Below are 18,791 nucleotides of genomic sequence, written 5' to 3'. Positions count from 1 at the left end.
CGTTCACTGCCCGCACCCTCCCGCCCGACTAGCATCACCACCCTGGGCGGTTCCGACCTAGAATATGTGGACAACTATAATACCTAGGTGTCTGGCTAAACTCTCCTTCCAGACTCATATTAAACATCTCCAATCCGAAATCAAATCTAGAATCGGCTTTCTATTTCGCAACAAAGCCTCCTTCACTCATGCCGCCAAACTTACCCTAGTAAACTGACTATCCTACCTAGAGATCGACCGATTATGATCTTTCAAAGCCGATACTGATACCGATTATTGGCAGGCCAAAAAAGCAGATACCGATTAATCGGCCGATTGTTTTATTTCTAATAATGACAATTACAACAATACTGAATGAACACTTATTTTAACTTAATATAAAACATCAATAAAATCAATTTAGCCTCAAATAAATAATGAAACATGTTCAATTTGGTTTAAATAATGCAAAAACAAAGTGTTGGAGAAGAAAGTTATATGTGCCATGTAAAAATGTGTGCCATGTAAAATATGTGCCATGTAAAAAAGCTAACGTTTAAGTTCCTTGCTCAGAACATAAGAACATATGAAAGTTGGTGGTTCCTTTTAACATGAGACTTCAATATTCCAAGGTAAGAGGGTTTAGGTTGTAGTTAATATAGTATTTATAGGACTATTTCTCTCTATACCATTTGTATTTCATATACCTTTGACTATTGGATGTTCTTATAGGCACTATAGTATTGCCAGTGTAACAGTATAGCCTCTGTCCCCCTCCTTGCCCTACCTGGGCTCGAACCAGGAACACATAGACAACAGCCACACTCAAAGCATCGTTACCCATCGCTCCACAAAAGCCGTGGCCCTTGCAGCGCAAGGGGAATAACTACTCCAAATCTAAAAGCGAGTGACGTTTGAAACAGTATTAGCGCACACCCAGCTAACCCATTTCACATTGGTTACACCAGCCATTAGGCTGATAGGCTTGAAGTCATAAACAGCGTTGTGCTTGCGAAGAGCTGCTGGCAAAACGCACGAAAGTACTGTTTGAATGAATGATTACGGGCCTGCTGTTGCTCAGTCAGACTGCTCTATCAAATCAGACTTAATTATAACATAATAACACACAGAAATACGAGCCTTTTGTCATTAATATCTTAGAATCCGGAAACTATCATTTTGAAAACAAAACGTTTATTATTTCAGTGAAATACGGAACCGTTCGGTATTTTATCTAATGGGTGGCATCCCTAAGTCTAAATATTCTTGTTTCATTGCACAACCTTCAATGTATGTCATAATTATGTAAAATTCTGGCAAATTAGTTCGCAATGAGCCAGGCAGCCCAAACTGTTGCATATACCCTGACTCTGCGTGCAATGAACGCAAGATAAATGACACAATTTCACCTGGTTAATATTGCCTGCTAAACTGGATCAGTAGTTATAACTAGTGATTATGATTGATTATTTTTTATGATAAGTTTAATGCTAGCTAGCAATTTACCTTGGCTTCTACTACATTCGCGTAACAGGCAGGCTACTCGTGGAGTGCAATGGTTAGAGCATTGGACTAGTTAACTATGCGGTTGCAAGATTGGAACCCCTGAGCTGACATCTGTCGTTCTGCCCCTGAGCAAGGCAGTTAACCCACAGTTCCTAGGCAGTCATTGAAAATAAGAATGTGTTCTTGACTGACTTGCCTAGTTAAATAAAAGATATAAAAAATGTAAAATAAATCGAAAATCGGCGCCCAAAAATACCGATTTCCGATTGTTATGAAAACTTGAAATCGGCCCTAATTAATCGGCCATTCCGATTTATCGGTCGACCTCTAATCCTGCCGATCCTCGACTTCGGCGATGTCATCTACAAAATAGCTTCCAACACTCTACTCAGTAAACTGGATGCAGTCTATCACAGTGCCATCTGTTTTGTTACCAAATCACCTTATACCACCCACCACTGCGACCTGTATGCTCTAGTCGGCTGGCCCTCGCTACATATTCATCGCCAGACCCACTGGCTCCAGGTCATCTATAAGTCTTTGCTAGGTAAAGCTCCGCCTTATCTCAGTTCACTGGTCACGATAACCACACCCACCCGTAGCACACGTTCCAGCAGGTATATCTCACTAATCATCCCCAAAGCCAACACCTAATTTGGCCGCCTTTCCTTCCAGTTCTCTGCTGCCAGTGACTGGAACGAATTGCAAAAATCGCTGAAGTTGGAGACATTTATTTCCCTCACCAACTTTAAACATCAACTATCTGAGCAGCTAACCGATCACTGCAGCTGTACATAGTCCATCTGTAAATAGCCCACCCAATCTACCTACCTCATCCCCATACTGTTTTTATTTTATTTACTTTTCTGCTATTTTGCACACCAGTATCTCTACTTGCACATCATCATCTGCTCATTTATCACTCTAGTGTTAATCTGTTAAAATGTAATTATTAGCTCCTATGGCCTATTTATTGCCTACCACCTCATGCCTTTTGCACACAATGTATATAGACTTTCCTTTCTCTACTGTGCCATTGACTTGTTTGTGTTATTGGCTTGTTTGTTTACTCCATGTGTAACTCTGTGTTGTTGTCTGTGTCACACTGCTTTGCTTTATCTTGGCCAGGTCGCAGTTGCAAATGAGAACTTGTTCTCAACTAGCCTACCTGGTTAAAAAAGGTGAAATACATTTTTAAAAATAGGAGGAGGTTTTAGTGGTGAATTGAACAGCTGTGCCTAACTGACAGCTGCCACTCATCCTGTCCTTCTCAGGCAGTTTTCTGTAATCTGTATAGAGGCTACACTGTACAGCATGTTTGTATTGGCTCACAGAGCCCATATATCCGTCCAGGAAGCCTCCGTCATCTTTCTCCAAGACACTGTCCCTTATTGGCTTACACCACCAGGACTTAAAACAGATGTGTCCTTTAGAGGGTTATTTGTCTTAAGAACCGGAACTGGAGTCCGCCTGGAGATATAGGCCTAGGAATGTTCTGTATCAACACTGTACTGACTATGTTCTCTTATAAGAGTTCAAGCCCGTATAATGAGCAGACATTGTGACTTGCCAAAGGACATCCATGTTAGAGGAGAATGATTCGAGTCTCTCTAGGGGAGGTCTAAAAAATGTCTTCCGATGTAGAAATTGAAAAAGCTGTCAGTAAAAAAGCATATTTCACTTTCATAAGGAGGCTCTGACTGTCAACGTGTTGACGTTAGGAATGTGGGGACTGAGGGTAGAAGTTATAAGGCTGAGGTGAATGAGGATGAGCTGTCTGTCTCAGAATGCCTCTGTGCTGTGACCAGTGCATGATTAGCCCCTCCAGATCATGAGCTCTGACGGGGGAACAGAAACCCACTCTCTCCCTATCCACTGCCTAAACATGGCCTGAAGCTTTCCTCTGTAGAGCACTGCATTTCCTTGTGTGTCCCCCACAAAGAGACAAGATAGTCATCTGCCCCCTCTCCCATTTTCTCTTTGATTTTTAATAGATTTTTGTGCACAAAGCCTCTTAAGATGGGACTGTTATTTATTTATTTTTTCATGGAACTCCCTTTGTCCTCTTCTTTTCAATTCAACATGATGAAGTTATTAAGGTCCAAAGCTGTGTGATCTCCAGAAAATACTCTTCATATCCAATAAGACAGACTAGTAATTATTAAATGTGATCCGTTCCAAGGCAACATGGACAGAGGTCTCATAATTTTTTGCCATGTCACGATCACAATGTAATTTTTGAAAAAACGATTTATCTAACCAGCTAATATCTCTCTCCCTTAGTATGCCATGCACGTGCTATAATCTTTTCATGACACTGACTTTGCCTTCAGGGGGCAGTTATATCACTGGCTGCAGCAGCCAAAACGTGGCAAACTTGATGACAAAACCCTCCTTTATGCGACAGTGTTGGGGTGCAGGGTGAGACTAGATTAGCATATGTATTAGGGGCCCTCCTGCCAGGCCGACGTGATTGGCTGGCTACAACTTGGACCTGCTGAGTACATGGGGACAGGCAGCTGACACAACCCACCCCCACTATTCAAATGCTGACATCCCTTGAGTTTCCCAGAAATTCCCTCAGTGAATGACATCACTATAAAGCCCCCCGCACATGCTCAGTGTGTGTCTGCACTCATATTCGCTGCCTATTAATTATTCATAGGTGTTTTAAAGGAGCTCAAGTCCTAAGGAAGTTTCCTCGGGCATCTTACAGTGTCTAACTAAATAGTGTTTAAGCAAATTTGTAACCCTGTGGAATTGAATAATGACTGTTGAAGTGTGTTATACACATGGAAGTATAATTCAATAGGGGAAACAAGTGTGTGTGCCCTTAAAAAATCTAGCCCTCCAGTACTTGTTGGCCATTTCGGATGGCCAGGCTGGACCTCTCCTTTCTGTACTTTTATGTAATTCGAAATCATTTTTCGACTCGAGAACTTGATACTGAGAAGAAGCCAAGCCATCCTTTATTGAGCAATACACATACTACTTCTCTATATTCTGAGATTATAAAAGGCAGATTTCTACACTGAACAAAAATATTAACGCAATATGTAAAGTGTTGGTCCCATATTTCATGAGCTGAAATAAAGGATCCCAGAAATGTTCCATACACACAAAAAGCTTATTTCTCTCAAATGTTGTGCACACATTTGTTTACATCCCTGTTAGTGACCCTTTCTCATTTGCCAAGATAACCCATCCACCTGACCGGAGTGGCATATCAAGAAGCTGATTAAACAGCATGATCATTACACAGGTGCACCTTGTGCTGGGGGACAATAAATGGTCACTCTAAAATGTGTAGTTTTGTCACACAACACAATGCCACAGATGTCTCAATTTTTGAAGGAGCGTGCAATTGGCATGCTGACTGCAGGAATGTACACCAGAGCTGTTGCCAGAGAATTTAATGTTATTTTCTCTGCCATAAGCTGCCTTCAACGTCATTTTCGAAAATTTGGCAGTACATCCAACTGGCTTCACAATCGCAGACCATGTGCATGGAGTTGTGTGGGCGAGCGGTTTGCTGATGTCAATGTTGTGAACAGAGTGGCCCGTGGTGGTGGGGTTATGGTATGGGCAGGCATAAGCTACGGAAAACAAGCATTTTTTATCAAAAGCAATTTGAATGCACAAAAATACCATGACGAGATCCTGAGGCCCATTGTGAGGCCTGTTTTATTTAAGGTATCTGTGACCAACAGATGCATATCTGTATTCCCAGTCATGTGAATTTCATAGATTGGGGCCGAATGAATTTATTTCAATTGACTGATTTCCTCATATGAACTGTAACTCAGTACAATCTTGGAAATTGTTTCATGTTGGGTTTATATATTTGTTCAGAATACAGTATATATACATTCACTATGGTGTGTGCATGGTCCAAACATGCCTTGAGACCTCTCTGCAGTTCCTGACTCTGGATGTCAAAGCTCAAGTCATACAGAACTGGAATAAATGGTTCACATAAGGAAACCTGCCTTTAAATCCCAGGCAGAGTTCATGACTGGAGAAAAGCTTGTAGAATAAGCTAACTCTGCCCTCTCAGCACCCCGAGGCTCTCTCTATCTCCTCTGCTCCGCTCTGTGGAAACAGAAAGCCTTTCTTATAAAGGGGGTTAAGGCGGCTGCACGGCAGAGGAGCAGATAGCGTTTTTACGAAAGCGATGATGCAGACTGACTCCCTCATTACCTCTTAGCCTGTCTGTCCATTTGATCTTAGCTCTGCTTCAGCTCTGCTGCTGAGGAGGCAGTCTGCCATGAAGAAAGGCTCATGCTGCTTTTGTTGAAAGGTAATGGAGACAATTAATTTTCAACATTGGTCACAGCCAATGTGGCCAGGCCATGTTGAGTCACATGATCGGGATACTTCTCTGTTTGACAGGGAAAAGCAATGATTGGCTGCCACTGAGGCGCTGCTTCCTCAATAGACTATACTGGAAAGAGTTCAGTCTTTTCATAAAGTTTGAGAAAACATGCTTTCAGTCCTACTCATCCTTTGGAATTGTCCCCCTTTGCCATTAAGCAAGATTTTTATAGAGTGTGTGAGTTGGTTCAGTGAAAAAGAGCACATTACCCATGTCTCCTTTACGACAAGTCCTAGAAGGTCATTCTGTACATGTCACCCCTGGTTACAGTGTCCGTACAGTACATCTCTCTGTGGAAGCTACAAACCCTGAAAGCACTACCAGCAGCCAGACTGGAAATGCCAGACGAGAATGACTGTCTTTTCTGTTCACCCCCAGATAATGTTACGAAAAAGCCTAGCAAGACACTAGATAGTGTTTAGGGGCAGAGGATTCATTCACATTGCCACTAACTTTAACTGAATGCTACATTAAGCTGTTCTTACACTGAACAAACATATAAACGCAACATGTAAAGTATTGGTCCCATGTTTCATGAGCTGAAATAAAAGATCCCATACATTTCTCTCAAATGTTGTGCACAAATTTGTTTACATTCCTGTTAGTTAGCGTTTCTCCTTTGCCTACATTATCCATCCACCTGACAGGTGTGGAATATCAAGAAGCTTATTAAACAGGATGATCATTACACAGGTGCACCTTTAGCCGGGGACAATAAAAGGCCACTCTAAATTGAGCAGTTTTGTCACACAACACAATGCCACAGATATCTTAAGTTTTGAGGGAGTGTGCAATTGGCATGCTGACAGCAGGAATGTCCACCAGAGCTGTTGCCAGAGAATTAAATGTTAATTTCTCTTCCATAACCCCCTTCCAACGTTGTTTTAGAGAATTTGGCAGTATGTCCAACCGGCCTCACAATTGCAGACCATGGCGTTGTGTGAGCGAGCGCTTTGCTAACGTCAACGTTATTCCTGGAAGCTAAAAAATGTCCCAGTTCTTCCATTGCCTGCATACTCACCAGACATGTCACCTAATGTGCATGCTTGGGATGCTCTGGATTGACGTGTACCAAAGCGTGTTCCAGTTCCCGTCAATATCCAGCAACTTTGCACAGCCATTAAAGAGGAGTGGGACAACATTCCACAGGCCACAATCAACAGCCTGATCAACTGCATGCGAAGGAGATGTGCTGCATGAGGCAAATGGTGGTCACACCAGATACTGACTGTTTTTTTAAAGGTATCTGTGACCAACAGATGCATATCTGTATTCCCAGTCATGTAAATATCCATAGATTAGGGCCTAGCTCAGTAAAATCATAGAAATTGTTGCGTGTTGCATTTATATTTTTGTTCAGTATAATTCGTTTCTTCATCATTATGCTTCATATTGTTGGCATACTCTCCCTCCTCTAGTTGTGTGTATCTATAGGGTCATTTTAACCTAATTTGCATATGACACACCCACACCATGTAACATGGACAACCATGACCCATGTGTTATGTAGGCATACCACCCTGATGCCACATTGCGGAAGGGAAAATGAGCTACTTTAGTGGTTCTTTAGTAGGTTGTGATGATGTAGGTGTCACTCTTTACACTGTGAATTAATGCTTATTAATTTTGGCTTTGTCCAGTATTCCTAATACATCTTCCTGCAACTTTATGGTCTACTGTATTGAACAAGTCCCCCCTCACACACATTTTTGAGAGCTGTCCCCTTTTTCAGATGTGTTTCATTGTGGGTGTGAAATGGCTACATTCATTATTACATTTCTGAATAGTGTAGATCAAATTCCATGAAATACATTCAAAGAGAAAATGGGTATGATATCCTTGAATGTGAACAATAGTACATTTTGTTAACTTTTATATAGACAGCCAACATAGTAAATAGACTACCATGACCCATGTTCCTATACCACCCTTAGTGCTATAATCAAGTAGTGTCAGTAAGGTACATACTTTCGTGATGTGAAGTAGCAGACCATAATGAAAGTTTGATGAAAAATTGTTTTCACCTTGTCTTCTGAGAAATGCAATGCTCTGGAGATGCTGTTCCAATTAACTGACAATGGAAGAATAAGGAGTAGAGAGCATGAAGCTCTGTGCTTTCTCTTTAGGTCACAGTCAAAATGACGACCTCTTAGTTTTTGTGCAGTAGGTGTCTTGATTTAGGAAGCTCCCTAGGCATTTTAAAAGAAATCAGAACAAAAATTAGCATTATTCTGTATGAGATTACCCCACTGATACAGTACATTGAGACAGCAGTCAGATGTGCTGTATGAAAATAGGACCGCTGGTTTTCACCACGATTGTCTCAGATATTTGTTAACAAATGGTTCTCTACTGTCACAAAGGGGACTCCTGCCCACAGCTGCGTGTCTCCAGGTATTTAGCTACGCATCCCATTCTCACAGGAAAGCTTCTCTGCCCCCTGCTCCCTGTCTGTCTTACTAATCACCTGCCATTATGCTGCTGGAGTCAACATGGAGTGTACGCATCCAGTCCACTCAGTTATTCATGGACAGTGACTGGTATAATATAGAGGATTTTAAATCCCCATCCATACAAGTGTCTTGGATAGATGGAGCAGTTACTCATTACCCGTCTTGTCCCCTTGGCGTAAAGAGTTACTGTTGGCTGTTAATCAACAGGGCTGATTTACTAAGCTCTCCTCCATATGTTAGAAGTATGCCCTTTCTTATTTCTCATTCAAGGAAGTAATTAAACCCCTAGATCCTCTACCCCTATCCCATTCATCTCTGCTCTGTCATGTTTTCTTATACAGCCACCATGTGGACAGATTGCGCTGTGAGACGAGGCTGCTGGCCTCCCTCATCTTTATGTAGTGTGACGTCTGATGTGGTGTAGTAATACCCCATAGGATAATCCATTGCCCTGAGAGGTGGGTTTGCTCTGAAGGCGCCTCATGCTCAATAACATGGTGTCGTGTCGTGCAGAGTCCAATGCTGGCAAGCTTTACACCACTCCAGCCAACGCTTTGTATTGCGTATGGTATCTTAGACTTGTGTGCGGCTGCTCTGCCATGGAAACCCATTTCATGAAGCTCCCGACGAAAAGTTATTGTGCTGACATTGCTTCCAGAGTCAGTTTGGAACTTGGTAGTGGCCTACAACTTGTGACTTTGGGTAGTCCATGGATGAGACCAGTACTTTGTGTGCATAGGCATGTGTACTTAACCTACAGGAAGAGAAATATTTTTTTACCTGCAATTAACAAGGCAAGTCAGTTAAGAAGAAATTTTCAATGACAGCCTAGTGGGTTAACTGCCTGTTCAGGGGCAGAACGACAGATTTGTACCTTGTCAGCTCGGGGGTTTGAACTTGCAACCTTCCGGTTACCTGTCCAATGCTCTAACCACTAGGCTACCCTGTCGCCCATAATGAATTCAGTGGCCCATGACAGTGGCTTTTAACACCAACAAATGCATGTCAAACAATTGATCACTTTTTTCTTAGCTATTAGGGGCCCTGCCTTAGACAGTATTCAGCGTTAAATACATAACAAGGAAAACCAGGCTAAACACTAATTTATATGGTGATGTATAGGCCTACTGTTTTAAGGTGCATTATAGAAATGACTGACTTCTGTATCATGTTCTCTTTAACATTGTTGTGGGGCTTCCTCTCTGAGGAAACCTACTGGACAAATACTAAAATAGCAAATTTTCCATGACTATTTATGAACTTATGATATGGACTATCTTTGGCATGTATTTTTCTCGGTCATGGGTGGCACACACTGGGATATGGGGGAGGGGAGTGGGTGGGGTATATTCATTGTCCCATTTCCCCCCACATGATATCACTGAAGAGACACACACGAAGGTACAGACACATGCACACATTGTGATATTGTTGTATGCTGGTATTAAATATTTGTATTGTAGATGTATTGGTGTAATAATGTTATATGATGTACTTTTGTATCTTTTGTTGTATATGTAATGTAAGTGTTTTTATATAGTTTTGGACCCCAGCAAGAGGGATCCCTAATAAATAATACTGACCTGGCTGACACAGAGGGGAAGGGCCAGTGCTTTCTGAACTGACCCTGACTCATTGTGACTTTGGCTAGTCCATGGATGAGACCAGTACTGGGCATGTGTACCTGGCCTACTGGCAGAGAACTAATTAATTCAGTGGCCCATGACAGTGGCTTTTAAACACCCTCAAATGCTTGTCAAACAAGTGTTAATTTATCACTTTTTTCTTGGCTATTAGGGGCCCTGTCTTGTACAGTATTCAGAGCTGACTATATAACAATGAAAACCAGTCATAGCACTAACTTACATAGTGATGTATAGGCCTAGTGTTTTGTGGTGCATTATGTAGGCTACTAATGTTCTAACATCATATTTTCAGTGTTTATTCTTTAACATAACTGTGGGGCTTCCTCTCTGAGGAAACCTACTGGACAAATACTAAAAGAGCAAATTTTCCATGATTCATCATCAAATCATGATTATGGACTCTCTTTGGCATGTACGTTTCTCAGTCATGGGTGGCACACACTGGAATATGGGGGGGGGGATATGTAAATTTTAACATTAACATATATCGAGACTTATAGTTGTATAGTAGCCAGGTTTTCATGACTGGATAGATAGCATGATGAATGCCGTGTTCTCTGTGCTCTCTGTTTGTCTCTGTCTGATTGTGCCTAGTATTGTTGACATACAACTCCATTGTTTGGCTAGTCTAATTGTTCACAATTCTGGCCTAGTTTCCAGCACAGCATTCTAGGCTATGGACGTGAAAGTAAACAGCAGATTATATATATCACGTCATCAGGTGAATGACAATTGTCCCCCACAATGAAATTGGGGAGGGGACTGTGGATCTGTCTCTGTCCATTTGTACGTTAGTCACACGATTTCTCAGACAGCACTGGGCTGATTTTGACTAAACTCGGGTGAATGGTGTGTCTTGCCATAGAGATCTGGAATTTACAAAATTTAATTGATTGGTCAAAGGTTTGAGCTATAGTAATTAACTGAAGTGTTAGTCACACGGAATATCTCTATTGACCCAAGGGGGGCACTGCATCATTTATCTGGGACGACTTGTTGCCTTGTTGCAAGAAGTAATCAACATTTTAAAATGACTAGATTTGGTACATCGTTTTTCATTATTTTTACCTCCCCACATTATAATTGGAAGAGGAAGTGTAATCTCTAACAGCCTATTAGCTAGAAAGGTAACGGCAAACACATGTTTGCTAAGAACAGCTGTTTAGCTGGTTCAACAAAGACAATACATTTGTTATTTTCTTCAAAATAACATTTCTAATCAAATTTAGTAAAAATTCTAAATAATAAACAATTCAAACATCAATGTAAGTTAATGAAATGAGAAAATAACAAAAGACTGAAAAGAAATGCAGTCAATAAACAAAAACAGGTAAGAATCAAACAGGTAACAATCATCAGGTTCCCAAGCTTTTTATAATCAAATCAAATCGAGGCGCACTTTAAAATCTAAATACTTTTTATAAATTTAGGATTTTGAATGAATTTATTTGCAAATTATGGTGGAAAATAAGTATTTGGTCACCAACAAACAAGCAAGATTTCTGGCTCTCACAGACCTGTAACTTCTTCTTTAAGAGGCTCCTCTGTCCTCCACTTGTTACCTGTATTAATGGCACCTGTTTGAACTTGTTATCAGTATAAAAGACACCTGTCCACAACTTCAAACAGTCATACTCCAAACTCCACTATGGCCAAGACCAAAGAGCTGTCAAAGGACACCAGAAACAAAATTGCAGACCTGCACCATGCTGGGAAGACTGAATGTGAATAGGTAAGCAGCTTGGTTTGAAGAAATCAACTGTGGGAGCAATTATTAGGAAATGGAAGACATACAAGACCACTGATAATCTCCCTCGATCTGGGGCTCTACGCAAGATCTCACCCCGTGGGGTCAAAATGATCACAAGAACAGTGAGCAAAAATCCCAGAACCACACGGGTGGACCTAGTGAATGACCTGCAGAGAGCTGGGACCAAAGTAACAAAGCCTACCATCAGTAACACACTACGCCGCCAGCGACTCAAATCCTGCAGTGCCAGATGTGTCCCCCTGCTTAAGCCAGGCACGTCTGAAGTTTGCTAGAGAGCATTTGGATGATCCAGAAGAAGACTGGGAGAATGGCATATGGTCAGATGAAACCAAAATATAACTTTTTGGTAAAAACTCAACTCGTCGTATTTGGAGGACAAAGAATGCTGAGTTGCATCCAAATAACACCATACCTACTGTGAAGCATGGGGGTAGAAACATCATGCTTTGGGGCTGTTTTTCTGCAAATGGACCAGGACGACTGATCCGTGTAAAGGAAAGAATGAATGGGGCCATGTATTGTGAGATTTTGAGTGAAAACCTCCTTCCATCAGCAAGGGCATTGAACATGAAACGTGGCTGGGTCTTTCAGCATGACAATGATCCCAAACACACCGCCCGGGCAACGAAGGAGTGGCTTCGTAAGAAGCATTTCAAGGTCCTGGAGTGGCCTAGCCAGTCTCCAGATCTCAACCCCACAGAAAATCTTTGGAGGGAGTTGAAAGTCTGTGTTGCCCAGCAACAGCCCCAAAACATCACTGCTCTGGAGGAGATCTGCATGGATGAATGGGCCAAAATACCGTCAACAGTGTGTGAAAACCTTGTGAAGACTTACAGAAAACGTTTGACCTCTGTCATTGCCAACAAAGGGTATATAACAAAGTATCGAGATAAACTTTTGTTATTGACCAAATACTTATTTTCCACCATAATTTGCCAATAAATTCATTAAATATCCTACAATGTGAATTTCTGGAATTCTTTTTTCTAATTTTGTCTGTCATAGTTGAAGTGTACCTATGATGAAAATTACAGGCCTCTCTCACTTGTTAAACAAGTGTTAATTGATCACTTTTTTCTTGGCTATGAGTTGCCCTGCCCTGTATTCAGAGCTAACTATATAACAATGAAAACCAGACATAACACTAACTTACATAATGATGTATAGGCCTAGTGTTTCGTGGTGCATTATATAGGCTACTGATGCTCACATCATATTTTCAGTGTTTATCCTTAACATATTTGTGGGGCTTCCTCTATGAGAAAACCTACTGGACAAATACTAAAAAAGCAAATTTTCCATGATTCATCATCAAATCATGATATGGACTCTCTTTGGCATGTACGTTTCTCGGTCATGGGTGGCACACACTGGAATATGGGGGAGGGGAGTGGGTGGGGTATATGCAAATTTTACATTAACATATATCTAGTTTTATAGTTGTATAGTAGCCAGGTTTTCATGACTGGATAGATAGCATGATGAATGCCGTGTTCTCTGTGCTCTCTGTTTGTCTCCTGTCGGATTGTGCCTAGTATTGTTGACATACTACTCCATTGTTTGGCTAGTCTAATTGTTCACAATTCTGGCCTAGTTTCCAGCCCAGCATTCTAGGCTATGGACGTGAAAGTAAACAGCAGATTAAGCAGTTAATTCTACAGCCACAATTTTCTTGCCCAGGTACCCCATCCCAGGCAAACCAGCGACCCATCATATGTTAGCAAAAAATATATATATCACGTCATCAGGTGAATGACAATTGTCCCCCACAATGAAATTGGGGAGGGGACTGTGGATCTGTCTCTGTCCATTTGTACGTTAGTCACACGATTTCTCAGACAGCACTGGGCTGATTTTGACTAAACTCGGGTGAATGATGTGTCTTGCCATAGAGATCTGGAATTTACAAAATTTAATTGATTGGTCAAAGGTTTGAGCTATAGTAATTAACTGAAGTGTTAGTCACACGGAATATCTCTATTGACCCAAGGGGGGCACTGCATCATTTATCTGGGACGACTTGTTGCCTTGTTGCAAGAAGTAATCAACATTTTAAAATGACTAGATTTGGTACATCGTTTTCATTATTTTTACCTCCCCACATTATAATTGGAAGAGGAAGTGTAATCTCTAACAGCCTATTAGCTAGAAAGGTAACGGCAAACACATGTTTGCTAAGAACAGCTGTTTAGCTGGTTCAACAAAGACAATACATTTGTTATTTTCTTCAAAATAACATTTCTAATCAAATTTAGTAAAAATTCTAAATAATAAACAATTCAAACATCAATGTAAGTTAATGAAATGAGAAAATAACAAAAGACTGAAAAGAAATGCAGTCAATAAACAAAAACAGGTAAGAATCAAACAGGTAACAATCATCAGGTTCCCAAGCTTTTTATAATCAAATCAAATCGAGGCGCACTTTAAAATCTAAATACTTTTTATAAATTTAGGATTTTGAATGAATTTATTTGCAAATTATGGTGGAAAATAAGTATTTGGTCACCAACAAACAAGCAAGATTTCTGGCTCTCACAGACCTGTAACTTCTTCTTTAAGAGGCTCCTCTGTCCTCCACTTGTTACCTGTATTAATGGCACCTGTTTGAACTTGTTATCAGTATAAAAGACACCTGTCCACAACTTCAAACAGTCATACTCCAAACTCCACTATGGCCAAGACCAAAGAGCTGTCAAAGGACACCAGAAACAAAATTGCAGACCTGCACCATGCTGGGAAGACTGAATGTGAATAGGTAAGCAGCTTGGTTTGAAGAAATCAACTGTGGGAGCAATTATTAGGAAATGGAAGACATACAAGACCACTGATAATCTCCCTCGATCTGGGGCTCTACGCAAGATCTCACCCCGTGGGGTCAAAATGATCACAAGAACAGTGAGCAAAAATCCCAGAACCACACGGGTGGACCTAGTGAATGACCTGCAGAGAGCTGGGACCAAAGTAACAAAGCCTACCATCAGTAACACACTACGCCGCCAGCGACTCAAATCCTGCAGTGCCAGATGTGTCCCCCTGCTTAAGCCAGGCACGTCTGAAGTTTGCTAGAGAGCATTTGGATGATCCAGAAGAAGACTGGGAGAATGGCATATGGTCAGATGAAACCAAAATATAACTTTTTGGTAAAAACTCAACTCGTCGTATTTGGAGGACAAAGAATGCTGAGTTGCATCCAAATAACACCATACCTACTGTGAAGCATGGGGGTAGAAACATCATGCTTTGGGGCTGTTTTTCTGCAAATGGACCAGGACGACTGATCCGTGTAAAGGAAAGAATGAATGGGGCCATGTATTGTGAGATTTTGAGTGAAAACCTCCTTCCATCAGCAAGGGCATTGAACATGAAACGTGGCTGGGTCTTTCAGCATGACAATGATCCCAAACACACCGCCCGGGCAACGAAGGAGTGGCTTCGTAAGAAGCATTTCAAGGTCCTGGAGTGGCCTAGCCAGTCTCCAGATCTCAACCCCACAGAAAATCTTTGGAGGGAGTTGAAAGTCTGTGTTGCCCAGCAACAGCCCCAAAACATCACTGCTCTGGAGGAGATCTGCATGGATGAATGGGCCAAAATACCGTCAACAGTGTGTGAAAACCTTGTGAAGACTTACAGAAAACGTTTGACCTCTGTCATTGCCAACAAAGGGTATATAACAAAGTATCGAGATAAACTTTTGTTATTGACCAAATACTTATTTTCCACCATAATTTGCCAATAAATTCATTAAATATCCTACAATGTGAATTTCTGGAATTCTTTTTTCTAATTTTGTCTGTCATAGTTGAAGTGTACCTATGATGAAAATTACAGGCCTCTCTCACTTGTTAAACAAGTGTTAATTGATCACTTTTTTTTCTTGGCTATGAGTTGCCCTGCCCTGTATTCAGAGCTAACTATATAACAATGAAAACCAGACATAACACTAACTTACATAATGATGTATAGGCCTAGTGTTTCGTGGTGCATTATATAGGCTACTGATGCTCACATCATATTTTCAGTGTTTATCCTTAACATATTTGTGGGGCTTCCTCTATGAGAAAACCTACTGGACAAATACTAAAAAAGCAAATTTTCCATGATTCATCATCAAATCATGATATGGACTCTCTTTGGCATGTACGTTTCTCGGTCATGGGTGGCACACACTGGAATATGGGGGAGGGGAGTGGGTGGGGTATATGCAAATTTTACATTAACATATATCTAGTTTTATAGTTGTATAGTAGCCAGGTTTTCATGACTGGATAGATAGCATGATGAATGCCGTGTTCTCTGTGCTCTCTGTTTGTCTCCTGTCGGATTGTGCCTAGTATTGTTGACATACTACTCCATTGTTTGGCTAGTCTAATTGTTCACAATTCTGGCCTAGTTTCCAGCCCAGCATTCTAGGCTATGGACGTGAAAGTAAACAGCAGATTAAGCAGTTAATTCTACAGCCACAATTTTCTTGCCCAGGTACCCCATCCCAGGCAAACCAGCGACCCATCATATGTTAGCAAAAAATATATATATCACGTCATCAGGTGAATGACAATTGTCCCCCACAATGAAATTGGGGAGGGGACTGTGGATCTGTCTCTGTCCATTTGTACGTTAGTCACACGATTTCTCAGACAGCACTGGGCTGATTTTGACTAAACTCGGGTGAATGATGTGTCTTGCCATAGAGATCTGGAATTTACAAAATTTAATTGATTGGTCAAAGGTTTGAGCTATAGTAATTAACTGAAGTGTTAGTCACACGGAATATCTCTATTGACCCAAGGGGGGCACTGCATCATTTATCTGGGACGACTTGTTGCCTTGTTGCAAGAAGTAATCAACATTTTAAAATGACTAGATTTGGTACATCGTTTTTCATTATTTTTACCTCCCCACATTATAATTGGAAGAGGAAGTGTAATCTCTAACAGCCTATTAGCTAGAAAGGTAACGGCAAACACATGTTTGCTAAGAACAGCTGTTTAGCTGGTTCAACAAAGACAATACATTTGTTATTTTCTTCAAAATAACATTTCTAATCAAATTTAGTAAAAATTCTAAATAATAAACAATTCAAACATCAATGTAAGTTAATGAAATGAGAAAATAACAAAAGACTGAAAAGAAATGCAGTCAATAAACAAAAACAGGTAAGAATCAAACAGGTAACAATCATCAGGTTCCCAAGCTTTTTATAATCAAATCAAATCGGCGCACTTTAAAATCTAAATACTTTTTATAAATTTAGGATTTTGAATGAATTTATTTGCAAATTATGGTGGAAAATAAGTATTTGGTCACCAACAAACAAGCAAGATTTCTGGCTCTCACAGACCTGTAACTTCTTCTTTAAGAGGCTCCTCTGTCCTCCACTTGTTACCTGTATTAATGGCACCTGTTTGAACTTGTTATCAGTATAAAAGACACCTGTCCACAACTTCAAACAGTCATACTCCAAACTCCACTATGGCCAAGACCAAAGAGCTGTCAAAGGACACCAGAAACAAAATTGCAGACCTGCACCATGCTGGGAAGACTGAATCTGAATAGGTAAGCAGCTTGGTTTGAAGAAATCAACTGTGGGAGCAATTATTAGGAAATGGAAGACATACAAGACCACTGATAATCTCCCTCGATCTGGGGCTCTACGCAAGATCTCACCCCGTGGGGTCAAAATGATCACAAGAACAGTGAGCAAAAATCCCAGAACCACACGGGTGGACCTAGTGAATGACCTGCAGAGAGCTGGGACCAAAGTAACAAAGCCTACCATCAGTAACACACTACGCCGCCAGCGACTCAAATCCTGCAGTGCCAGATGTGTCCCCCTGCTTAAGCCAGGCACGTCTGAAGTTTGCTAGAGAGCATTTGGATGATCCAGAAGAAGACTGGGAGAATGGCATATGGTCAGATGAAACCAAAATATAACTTTTTGGTAAAAACTCAACTCGTCGTATTTGGAGGACAAAGAATGCTGAGTTGCATCCAAATAACACCATACCTACTGTGAAGCATGGGGGTAGAAACATCATGCTTTGGGGCTGTTTTTCTGCAAATGGACCAGGACGACTGATCCGTGTAAAGGAAAGAATGAATGGGGCCATGTATTGTGAGATTTTGAGTGAAAACCTCCTTCCATCAGCAAGGGCATTGAACATGAAACGTGGCTGGGTCTTTCAGCATGACAATGATCCCAAACACACCGCCCGGGCAACGAAGGAGTGGCTTCGTAAGAAGCATTTCAAGGTCCTGGAGTGGCCTAGCCAGTCTCCAGATCTCAACCCCACAGAAAATCTTTGGAGGGAGTTGAAAGTCTGTGTTGCCCAGCAACAGCCCCAAAACATCACTGCTCTGGAGGAGATCTGCATGGATGAATGGGCCAAAATACCGTCAACAGTGTGTGAAAACCTTGTGAAGACTTACAGAAAACGTTTGACCTCTGTCATTGCCAACAAAGGGTATATAACAAAGTATCGAGATAAACTTTTGTTATTGACCAAATACTTATTTTCCACCATAATTTGCCAATAAATTCATTAAATATCCTACAATGTGAATTTCTGGAATTCTTTTTTCTAATTTTGTCTGTCATAGTTGAAGTGTACCTATGATGAAAATTACAGGCCTCTCTCACTTGTTAAACAAGTGTTAATTGATCACTTTTTTCTTGGCTATGAGTTGCCCTGCCCTGTATTCAGAGCTAACTATATAACAATGAAAACCAGACATAACACTAACTTACATAATGATGTATAGGCCTAGTGTTTCGTGGTGCATTATATAGGCTACTGATGCTCACATCATATTTTCAGTGTTTATCCTTAACATATTTGTGGGGCTTCCTCTATGAGAAAACCTACTGGACAAATACTAAAAAAGCAAATTTTCCATGATTCATCATCAAATCATGATATGGACTCTCTTTGGCATGTACGTTTCTCGGTCATGGGTGGCACACACTGGAATATGGGGGAGGGGAGTGGGTGGGGTATATGCAAATTTTACATTAACATATATCTAGTTTTATAGTTGTATAGTAGCCAGGTTTTCATGAC

General features: G+C 40.9%; 1 protein-coding gene and 5 non-coding genes across 8 annotated transcripts in view; 1 reads left to right on the top strand and 5 right to left on the bottom strand.

The window, feature by feature from the left end:
- Positions 1 to 18,791, top strand: part of LOC135550655 (DENN domain-containing protein 5A-like) — a 73,977-nt gene that overhangs the window by 5,277 nt on the left and 49,909 nt on the right. The window lies entirely within an intron of this gene.
- LOC135551632 (U7 small nuclear RNA) lies at positions 9,503 to 9,557 on the bottom strand. Its single transcript, XR_010457343.1, has one exon. It is a non-coding gene; the product is annotated as a U7 small nuclear RNA (small nuclear RNA).
- LOC135551585 (U7 small nuclear RNA) lies at positions 10,274 to 10,328 on the bottom strand. The gene has a single exon (XR_010457334.1). It is a non-coding gene; the product is annotated as a U7 small nuclear RNA (small nuclear RNA).
- LOC135551625 (U7 small nuclear RNA) lies at positions 12,975 to 13,029 on the bottom strand. The gene has a single exon (XR_010457342.1). It is a non-coding gene; the product is annotated as a U7 small nuclear RNA (small nuclear RNA).
- On the bottom strand, positions 15,774 to 15,828 carry LOC135551617 (U7 small nuclear RNA). Its single transcript, XR_010457341.1, has one exon. It is a non-coding gene; the product is annotated as a U7 small nuclear RNA (small nuclear RNA).
- LOC135551612 (U7 small nuclear RNA) lies at positions 18,570 to 18,624 on the bottom strand. Its single transcript, XR_010457339.1, has one exon. It is a non-coding gene; the product is annotated as a U7 small nuclear RNA (small nuclear RNA).

The sequence above is a fragment of the Oncorhynchus masou genome, chromosome 1, assembly GCF_036934945.1.
Source record: "Oncorhynchus masou masou isolate Uvic2021 chromosome 1, UVic_Omas_1.1, whole genome shotgun sequence".
NCBI lineage: Eukaryota > Metazoa > Chordata > Actinopteri > Salmoniformes > Salmonidae > Oncorhynchus > Oncorhynchus masou.
This window is presented reverse-complemented; position numbering and strand designations above follow the sequence as displayed.